Below are 11,555 nucleotides of genomic sequence, written 5' to 3' on the forward strand. Positions count from 1 at the left end.
GGGTGGGGGAGTCCAGAACTAGAGGGCATAGGTTTAGGGTGAGAGGGGAAAGATATAAAAGAGACCTAAGGGGCAACCTTTTCACGCAGAGGGTGGTACGTGTATGGAATGAGCTGCCAGAGGAAGTGGTGGAGGCTGGTACATTTGCAACATTTAAAAAGCATTTGGATGGGTATATGAATAGGAAGGGTTTGGAGGGATATGGGGCGGGTGCTGGCAGGTGGGACTAGATTGGGTTGGGATATCTGGTCGGCATGGATGGGCTGGACGAAGTGTCTGTTCCCATGCTGTACATCTCTATGACTATGTAAATTGCCCAGTGGGGACCTCTTGTTTCTTTCAAATTAGGAACTTCATACAAAAAGAGACCACACTTCTAATGATCCTTATAGGTCCGATATGGAGAAGAGGGTGTTGAGTGCTGAGGGTACATTATCTGTTAGCAATGCTTATCTATTGGGAGGGGGTCCCTCGGACACGACTGAATGGCTCTGCAAGGAATGGGAGAGTGTGTTGTACGTTAAGATCTCTTCTGAAATAATGGGAGGATATTTGGGAAAACGCAAGAAGGATCACAATTTGCAACAGGACCCACACCTTGCAGTTGAAAATTCTCCACAGGGTCCATCTGGCCCCAGCCTGCTTCGCTAAATTTAAAGCAGGAGCATCTCCCAACATGTCCTAAACATAAAGTGAGCATGGCACGTTTACTCATTGTCTTTGGTCCTGCCACAGACTGGGCATACTGGAACACTGTGGTAGGCGAAATAGAGAAGGCCTTGGAGACGGAGGTGGAGATGGACCGGTATCTCTTCTTCTTGGCTTTGTTAATCCACTTCCATGAGATGTCCACAAAAAAAGGCTTTTCATAATCCTCACTTCTTGTACCAGAAAGAACATTCTATTCGGGTGAGTGTCGGAAAATCTCTCCGGGTCTGGCGGGCTGGTGCAAGCTAGTCATGGAGCACAGCCCCTTGGACTTTATGAGTATTGTGCATCATAAAATTGAGAATTTTTATAAGACATAGGCCGACCCTTTTTGGACTGCCTGAGTACAGATTAGTCCGCCATACTAATAAGAGCTTTTATATAGCCATGGCAATACTATGTAATGAATCTGGTATCCAGAGGACAGGAACTACAAACATATAAATATGTATAAACTTATGCAATCAATGATCAAGGGCTATTGCTTTGTTTTTCTGAGCTGTTTATTGTTATAATCATTATTATTATTGTTAAGATTGTTCTTTTTTAGCTTAATTATTAGTTGTTATTTATTTATGTAATTAGCAGGTTTGGTTTTTAATGTTAGCTTGAATTGTTTGGTTTTGTATCTGTTGTAATTTTCAAGAGAAAAAATTCCTTTTTTCAAAATAAAAATATATTTTAAAAAAGTCTTTCTGCATCAAAACTACATTAAATAAGATCCAACTGATTGACCAATCTCACAAGTGGCAGCTTGATTCTTAACATGTTACTTATTATTCCACAAAAAATTGTAATATTATTCATTTTACTATTTCTTTCATCAGCCAATGTCCTTAACACAATCATCTAATGATTATCTCACTAGTTTCACAACTTGTGAAGAACATTGCATCACATAAGCCATTATCAGTTATGGAGAGAAACATGCACAGCTATTTCATCATTCACTTTAACCATGGGTAAAGCCATATCAATAAATCCTCACTTCTTGTACCAGAAAGAACATTCTATTCGGGTGAGTGTCGGAAAATCTCCATAATGATTTATCATGGCTTAAAGGATAAGACAACTGGAAAGAAAGCACATCGTTAATTTGTTTCCATACTTAACATTCATCCATGTTGTGTATCATCTTTTGTTCTTGGAATAATATGTAGAGTTTCCCCAAAATCATAATCTTTAGATCAATTTTCAGATTCTTCGGGACATTTTAGCCCACTTGAGTCTTTGGATCTTCCTGACTCAGATTTGTCAAATCCTTAGACATATATAAACATGCCCAGAGAATTTTCACAAAATAATAAAATACAGAAATAAACTAAAATCCCATTGTTTAATGGCTAAGCCATTGTTTTCACAAAAATCACAGAATAGGAGACAAAAGAATTTCCAAAATGCCATCCAACAAAATAGAAACTGATCAATCATGACAAAGTAGCAGTTCTGATTAAACTACCTTTTACTTTCAAACAAAAGATAATTACAACTATTCTGGTAAGAAAGTGAATGTACAGTGCATCCAAAAGCTTCTGGTAGTATATTCGCTTGTTCCTAGAAAATTAGTGCTGATCTCAGACTTGCAATTTTTAAACACAATACAAGCCAATTTCTTACCTATTCAACCAATGCACCTGTAAGCACAAACCTTTCAATCTTCTAACAAGTCTATTGAGTGGTAAGAACACAACATCATTGCACTCATCAACACTTCTCATGAGGAGAGGCATTCCAACTGGGAGGACCACTTTCCTGTCTCAAGCATCCACTAAAGCTAATAAGAATATTTGCAGAGAAGTTTGAAACAAGCTAAAAATCACTTTTGCAATCAGTCCACAAACTTAAAATGGACTCTCTTAGAAATACAGCTGTGTTGCTCATCTTGTCATTTATATGATGTCAGTGCTCTTAGAAGGGAGGACTGCAGATGCTGGAGATCAGAGTCGAGAGTGAGGTGCCGGAAAAGCACAGCAGGTCAGTCAGCATCCGAGGAGCAGGAGAATTGATGTTTCAGACAAAAGCCTTTCATCAGGAACACTGATTCCAGATGAAGGGCTTATGCCTGAAACATCGATGCTCCTGCTCCTCTGATGCTGCCTGACCTGCTGTGCTTTTCCATCACAACACTCAGTGTTCTTAGATGCCTACACTGGACCAGAAGTTTGGTTGAAACTTAGAGGCTAAGATCTGGTCGTTTTGCCTCTATTTACATGGTATGTATTTTAGTTTGTGCTTAAGTCATTTTTTAAAACTCACTTGTGGGACACAGGCATTGATGGCTGGCCAACATTTATTGTTTGTTCTATTTGGCTTTGAGAAAGTGGTGGTGAGCTGTCCTCTTGAACCATGCTGTAGGTTAACCCATTATGACCGGAGAGAGGGATTTTCAGGATATAGATTCAGCGACAGCGAACGAACAGCGATGGGGAGTGGTTTGGAGGGGAACTTGCAGATGGTCATATTCACATGTATCTGTCGCCTTTGTCCTTCTAGATGGAAGCGGTCACGAATTTGGATGGAACTGTCTAACGGTATATTTCAATGGTGCATCTTATATATTGTACACACTGCTTCTATTCAGATGCAGTGGAGGGAGTGGATGTTTATAGATGTGGTGCAAATCAAGTGGACTGCTTCATGCTGGATGGTGTCAGCCTTAAGTGTTGTTGGAACTACAATCATCCAGGCAAGTGGGGATTATTCCATTACACTCCTGACTTGTGCCTTGTAGATGGTGGACAGGCTTTGGGGGGATAGGAGATGAATTACTTAAGTATTCCCAGCCGCTGACCTGCTCTTGTAGCCACTGTGTTTACATGATTAACCAGGATGAGTTTGTAGTCAAAGAATAACTCCCCAGGATGTTCATAGTGGGGATTCAGTGACAGTAACACAAGTGAATGTCATGGGGAAGTGGTCAGATTGATCCTTATCAGAGATGGCTGTTGCGTGGTATTTGGGTAGCACAATTGTTACTTACCGCTTGCCAGTCCAAGACTGGATGTTGTCCCAATCTTGTTGCATTTGAACATGCTTCAATATCTGAGGAACCATGAACGGTGCTGAACAATGGTGCTCAATAGCAAAATTTTCTGATCTTATGATGGAGGAAAGGTAATTTATAAAGTTACTGAAGATGGTTGGGCATAGGACACTACCCAGAGGAACTCCTGCAAAGATGTCCTGGAGCTGAGATGACTGATCTCCAACCATCTTCCTATGTGCCAGGTATGATCCCAACCAGCAGAAAGTTTGCCCACTTCCTAGGGGTCCTTGATGCTCCATTCAGTCGAATGCAGACTTGATGTCAAGGGCTTTTATTCTCACCTCATCTTTTGAATTCAGCTCTTTTGTCCATGTCTGAACCAAGGAGAAAGTAAGGACTGCAGATGCTGGAGATCAGAGTCGAATGCTGCCTAACCTGTGATTTTCCAGCACCAGACTTTTCAACTCATGTCTGAATCAAGGCTGTAATGAGGTCAGGAGCTGAGTGGCCCTGGCGAAATCCAAACTTGGCACCACTGAGCAGGTACTGCTTGACAGCACTATTGATGACACCTTTCATCACGTTACTGATAATCAAAGTGATGTGATGGTAACTGACTGAGTTAGATTTGTCCTACTTTATGTGTTCATAGCATACCTGGGCAATGTTCAACATTTTTGGGTAGATGCCAGTGTTGCATGTGTACTGGAACAGCTTGGCTAGGAGCGTGGCAAGCTCTGGAACACAAGCTTTCATTATTATTGCCAGAATATTGTTAGGGCACATAGCCTTTGCAGTATCCAGTTCTTCCAAACATTTTTTGATATTATGTGGAACAAATCCAATTTGCTGAAGACTGGCATCTGGGATGTTGAGCACCACTGGAGGAGGCCAAAACGGATTATTCACTTGGGACTTCTGGCCAAACATTGCTGCAAATGTTTCAGCTTTCTCTTTTAAAATGATGTACCAATACTATTACCGAACATTGATACACCTGTCCAGTGTATCTCTGGAGTGGGGGTGTCTGCACAAACACTGTCTATAAGAAGCAAGCAGCCCTATCTCCAAGAAATAATGCACTCTTCAATTCCTTTGTACTGTTAACACAACTTTATTTATACCTTCATATTGTAGGTTATCAAATACAGCTCTCTAGTGTAGTGCTTGAGACATGCTTATTCCAGACTGGTGTCTTTTCTATACTACTATAGTGAGAGAGGTGATATTGCAACGTGCTAAACCGTCAGAGGGTAGTAACAACTCTATTTTTTTTCCCAAAGGCTGCAGTACGTTTCTTTCTAATTTTACCATGATGTAGCACATTCAGACGGCAAATGGTTACCTGTGTCCCTTCAGTTGTTTTAAAAAAACATTGCTTTCGAAAACCTTTGATGCAGAGAAGATTCCAAATGGCACACAGCTGAAACAACACTCTCCAAGTGATAGACTAAATACAGTCAGCAAACTCAATTCTTGGGTGAAGGGACCTGCCAGAATTCAGTTTTGTGAAAAAGTTTCTTGTTTCCACTTTTGCCACAATATCATCAACAGATGAAATGGGATGGATTTCCCTCCCAACTTTTGGTTAACCCAATAAAGATTCTTAACTCTCCACTTATCTTAGGAGCAGTCTTGCCCTTCTCATGCTCATTCTAGACTGGTATCTTCACTTTTGTTCATCTTTGTGTCATGTCATCTGTTACATTATGATTTACATGCACCTCAATACTAATATTTTAGGTGGTGGTTTATTCAGCTTTTCTCTCCTGGATAATCTTAATGCAGTAGACCTGATTCTGCTTCTTCAGCAACCAACACCATACAAAAAAAGGCAATGTGACAATACTATTGCTTTAAGAGATGTAGTTTGTCTTTTTTTTTTAAAATGAGAAAGGTTGAGACAGAGGAACTGAGCTGTCTGCTCCAAAGCCAATAAAGTAAGCAGCTGGTGAGGTCTTGGTTTTTTTTTCTCTGAAGTTGGAACAATAAAAAAAGTCTGAATGGGTAAGGTCAAGCTCCCACAGAACCAAGACTTGTTTTTTAAGTTTTGGACTTCAGTAGCAGTTGCTGGGGTCTTGAAGCTGACTGTGGAAGCTCTTATTCCCTTCTCTGTTATAGCTAAATGCTGGGGTTCTCTTTCTGTTGCTAGAATTGCATGTGTGACCATCTATTTTACTGAACTTGCCTTTGCAAGGATGTGTTTATGGGATGTTCCTATATTGGAACAGTTAATTAGTAGTAACTAATATATTATTTTGTTAAGCATTTCAATAGAATTACATTTAAGCCAATTCTTTTATTTTGTCTATATTTTAACTATAGTATATAAATAATGGTTTTTTTGTTTCAAGCCTGGTAACTGCTTTTGGAACAAAATACCGTACACTTACCTTTAAAATAAGAAGGTGTTTGGGTCTAGACTATCTTCTTAATACATTTTGAGGGGGTTTGGTCTGATCCTTAACAGCGGTTCAAAGAAAGGAACTCCAGTTTACCATAACTCCTTTCTGATTTCGTTTCAGTCTGAGTAGTTCTGTTCGTTACACTTCCCTTTTAGGTTAAACCCCTGTCTTTAGGGTATATTCATAACACTGCTGTAGGCAAGTAGGAATGCCCAGTTTGAGACAAGTAATTAAAGGTCCTAGACCAGGAATTTCAAACTAGTGAGATTAGCTTTCCAAATCTCACCCAACGCACTCTGACTAAACTTACCACTATTTAATGGCCATGTACTTCCATAAGGTTATTTCTGAAAGTTACATTTAATTGAAAACAATTTTGAGTTTCTCTGAACTTCCTGAATACAATACTTGGTTTTCCCCTTCACTGGGAATTTCCAAACATCTCAATACCCACTTCAACAATGTATTTATTATACCCTGTAGGGAAAATACCTGCAGTTTCTCAGAGTCCAGGTTGTACCAATATTTAGGCAGTCACAGTGACCTTGTCTTTGGTTGCAATAGATAACAGTGAAAGGAAATTAATAGGAAGGGTAAATGCTAAACATATTCAACAGGTCTGGCAGCATCAGGAGGGGCAGTGAGGAAAAAAAAAATATTCTGAGTCAAATATAATGTTTTCAGAATTGAAGGAAGCCAGAAATGTGATCAGTTTTACATCATGGGGTGGGGGCACAAACAGGAAGAAGAATAAAGGTCTGGAATAAAGGTCAGAAGCAATGGTGTTGTGAACAAGAGACAAGTTATAGCTCAAACAAAAACAAAGCAATTACTCAAGAGTGAGTGTGAATGGCAGAATAATAAACAACTCTGTCGGATGGCAAAAACACAAAAAAGACAAGATTCAGACTAACCATGGCAGTACACTGAATCAAAATGGAGGACAAAGTTCATGCAATTGTTGATCTCAATGTTGAATCCAGAAGACTGCAAAGTGCCTAACTGGAAGAGGAGGAGCTTGCATTAAGCTTCACTGGAACACTGCAACAAGCCAAAGACTGAGGCAGGGCTGAGAGCGAGGTGGTGAATCAAAATGCCCTGTGCAGAGTTGTTCCATAAAGCAGTCCCAAAATCTGTATTTGGTCTCTTCAATGTAAATAAGACCACTTTTGAGAATGAATATAATAAATTGAGCTGAAAATGTGTTGCTGGAAAAGCGCAGCAGGTCAGGCAGCATCCAAGGAACAGGAGAATCGACGTTTCGGGCATAAGCCCTTCTTCAGGAAAGGGAGGAAGAGAGCTTCCTCAAGGAAGGCATCCTTGTGAGAGGATTCGCAATAGGTTAAAATCTTCAAGGAGAAAGTGAGGACTGCAGATGCTGGAGATCAGAGCTGAAAATGTGTTGCTGGAAAAGCACAGCAGGTCAGGCAGCATCCAAGGAACAGGAGAATCGGGCTTATGCCCGAAACGTCGATTCTCCTGTTCCTTGGGTGCTGCCTGACCTGCTGCGCTTTTCCAGCAACACATTTTCAGCTCTGATCTCCAGCATCTGCAGTCCTCACTTTCTCCCCTATAATAAATTGATATAAGTATAGGTCAATCATTGTTTCAGCTAGAAGTTGCATCTGGGATCTTGGACAGTGAGGCGAGCGTAAGTGTTCTACTTCCTCCAAACCACATGGGAAGATACGATATGTGGGACTGAGGGTGGGATCAGTGTATCGAGAAGGGAATGGTCCCTTTGGAAAGCTGGCAGGAAAGGGTGGGAAGATGTGTTCAGCAGTAGCATCATGTTGGAGGTGACAGATGATGCGGTGGAAGAGGAGAATGGAGAGACGTAAAGCAACTGAAGCAGAGTACAGGCATATATCAGACAAACCATCAGTTATGGACCCCTGCCAACCAAAAGTGGGCGAAATCCTTAGTTGAGTATAAAGGTAGATATCTCAGAAAGCTATGGAAGGATGCAATGGAGATAAGAAACTGGCATAAAGGAATGGAGTTGTTATAGGAGGCATGGAGTGAGAAAATATAGTCATGACAATGTGCTTTCAGACTGGACTGCCCATTATCCAGCCATTCACACTCAGGAGCTGTTAAAGCCACAATCAAATCAGACATGATCTTACCGAGTGGTGCAGCAGGTGTATACTCTATGACCCTATGATCCACTACAGTTAATACTTACATTTACACATTTACTCCAACCATTGCCAATCCCTTTACCTTCTGGTCCACGCATCTTTAGGATTTAAGCTCTGCTGGCCTCTAACCTATCCAATACTTTCCTTCTGTTCAGCCACTTCCGCCCCCCACCCCACCCCCCTTTTAAAAATAACCTGTCATATTTCTACCTTATAAAAGCAAATTACTGCGGATGCTGGAATCTGAAACCACAAGAGAAAATGCTGGAAAATCTCAGCATCTGTAAGGAGAGAAAAGAGCTGACGTTTCGAGTCTAACTGACCCTTTCTCAAAACTTTTGGATATTTCTACCTTTCTTCAGTTCTGAAGAATAAGACTTGACTTGAAACATCAAATTTTTGTTCCTCTCTCTACTAATGCTGTCAGCCCCACTGAATATTTAAAATACTTTGATGTTCAGATCTCGAGCATTGCCAGTATTTTGCTTTTATTTGACAACAACACTGTGGCCCTTGTTAGAAAAAGAACCGCGCCTTATTTAACTTGGACAAAATGAGATCCGTTGGGAAAAGTTTGGGTTGTGTCTCTGAGAGCGAGAATGATACTCCTCTGAAGAGATTAAGTTTGACCCGAATAAGATGGGACGAGAAAAAAAACATTGCGATTGAACGTGCCCAAAGTCTTGGGTTGCGATTGCGACATTGCTTTTTGAATAGTCTTTTGTTATAAATTGGTAATAAAATCAAAATGCTCGATCAACATTGCAAGTCTGTCGGTATCTATGGAGAAACAGAATGAACCTCTGCAGGCCACAGAGTTTCTCTCTCCACCGATGCTGTTTGAGTTGGCCGAGTTTCTCCAGCACTTTCAGTTTTCATTTCAGATCGCCAACATTTTATTAACAATGAATAAAAATGATATTCTAGTGCAAAGGCATTAAACTGCACATTCTGGCCCCACCCCTCTTAAAGGGGAAGCAGGAACTTCAACTTAAATTCTAGAAACCAGCAAAAGGACAACGTTGAGTGGTCACTACAGACCCAGTCAAACGGAAGATTTTGATCAATTACGGAGGAGGTACTAAGTCTATTGAATCCCCTCTTCCCTTAGCTCAACATAACCAACAAAAGATTTGAAATCAACTTTCCACCCAAAACAATGATACGTTTTAACGTTCTTAGTGAGAACGTCATGTAAACTAGAACAAAACGTCCCAGATATCTGACACTTATGTAAATTAGTTTTCTTTTAGCAGTGCGAAGTTTTAAGTGAAAATTAAACAGCGCTTGTTCTGATATAAAATACACGCTGCTTTACACACAATAAATACATTGAAGTCAATAACTTGGGTTGTAATTTGTATGTAGCTCCGGAAAAAGCCTTCCACTTCTACGGCCTTAGTGACTATCTTTACTGAGTGAAAGTCTTTGCACAGGACTCTACCCAGGCAGCAGAGCAAACACCTTCAATTACAGAAAGCTGCAGCAATTTACCTCTTCCCCAAAGCAAAGTGGAATGTGTGTTCTCTTTCTCCGCCTCGATCAAAGCCATCAGTTCAGCATCTCCATTCTTCCGAGGAAACAAAAGGAACCAGTCTTCGTGCCCAGAAACTTCAAATGTGGGTCATAACAAACGGGTACTGTGTCCCCGAACAAGGCGACCATCGTCCGGGTATGCTTAAAACTAACATTCAAGAAGCACACTTTAAAAAGACACGAAGTAGAACTAGAGAATTGAACACAGTTGATCGAGGAGTAGGGAGGGGGAAATAAAGGCCACTTCCACACTCCGCAGTCCCCGCGCTCTGATAGGAGACGGACTGGAAGTGGAGTCATTTCGAAACACTCGGCTCCTCCTCGTTTCATCACGTAAGCGGTTACGTGCTGACTATCACGGCAAGAACACAACTGCTCCACAATACAATCCATCTTGTGAGCTCAGAGGTTGCTGGTGTGGGACAACTGCACACAGTTATATTTCAATTCTTCCATTATTAGATTCTTGGATAGAGTCATACAGCACAGAAACAGACTCTTTGGTCCAAGCCGACCATAATCCCAAACAAAACTAGTCCCTGCCTGCTCCTGGGCCATATCCCTCCAAACATTTTCTATTCATGTATCTCTTTATATGACATTTAGTTGTAATTGTACCCACATCCACCACTTCCTCAGGAAGTTCATTCCACACACAATCCACCCTCTGTGTAGGAAATTTGCCTCATGTCTTTTTGAAATCTCTCTCCTCTCACCTTAAAAATGTGCCCCCAGTCTCAAAATCCCCCATCTCAGGGAAAGGACAACTACCTATCTATATCTCTCATTATTTTATAAACTTCTATCAGGTCACCTCTCAACTTCCTATGCTCCAGTGAAAAAAGACCCAAGCTATCCAACCTTTCTTTGTAACTCAAATCTTCCAAACGTGGCAACATCCTGGTAAATCTCTCCTGAACCCTGTCCAGCTTGATAATATCCTTCTGACAACTAGGTGACAAGAATTGGACCCAGTGTTCCAGGAGAGGCCTTACCAATGTCCTTGAGAATCTCAACATGACTTCCCAACTCCTATATTCAAAGGACTAAGCAATGAAGGCAAGTGCGCCAAGAACATTTTTAACAATGCTGTCCATATGTGATGCAAACTTCTAAGAATTATGTACCTGACCCCCTAGGTCTCTCTGTCTACAATACTACTCAAGGCCCTACCATTTATTGTATCAGCCCTATCCTTGTTTGTTGCACCAAAATGCAATACCTTGCATTTATCCAGATTGAACTCCAAATACCATTTTTTCAACCCATTGACCCATTTGATCAAGATTCCTTTGTAATCTTAGAAAATTTTCTTCACTGTCTATTAAGATACCAATTTTGGTGTCGTCTGCAAACTTACTAACCATTCCTTCCATATTCTCATACAAATCATTTACACAAATGAAAAATAAAAGAGGACCCAAATCTGATCCCTGTAGAACACTGCTTGTCACAGGCCTCCAGTCTGAAAAGTAACCCTCCACTATTGCTCTCTATCTCCTGCCGTTAAGTTGACGAGAGCAATTGGCAATCTCACCCGAATCCCATGTGACCTAACTTTCCTAATTAGTCTACCATGCGGAACCTTATCAAAGGTTTTACTAAAATCCAAATAAATAACATCTACTGCTCTGCCATCATCAGTCTTTTTGGTAATTTCCTCAAAAAAATCTATCAAGTTTATGAGAGACAATTTTCCTCGCACAAAACCATGCTGATTATCCTTAATCAAATTTTGCCTCTCTAAATGTCCATAAATCCCATCTTTTATAATCA

The 11,555-nt window shown here is 40.6% G+C and overlaps 1 protein-coding gene across 2 annotated transcripts in view; it reads right to left on the minus strand.

Moving 5' to 3' along the window:
* Positions 1-10,056, minus strand: part of LOC122556550 (cyclin-I-like) — a 33,008-nt gene extending 22,952 nt beyond the window's left edge. For both annotated transcript variants that reach the window (XM_043703332.1, XM_043703333.1), the window contains exon 1: positions 9,738-10,056. The gene's annotated coding sequence lies outside the window, so the exon portion shown is untranslated. The remainder of the gene's footprint in view (positions 1-9,737) is intronic.
* Between the last annotated feature and the right edge of the window lie 1,499 nt (positions 10,057-11,555).

The sequence above is a fragment of the Chiloscyllium plagiosum genome, chromosome 14, assembly GCF_004010195.1.
Source record: "Chiloscyllium plagiosum isolate BGI_BamShark_2017 chromosome 14, ASM401019v2, whole genome shotgun sequence".
Classification (NCBI taxonomy): domain Eukaryota; kingdom Metazoa; phylum Chordata; class Chondrichthyes; order Orectolobiformes; family Hemiscylliidae; genus Chiloscyllium; species Chiloscyllium plagiosum.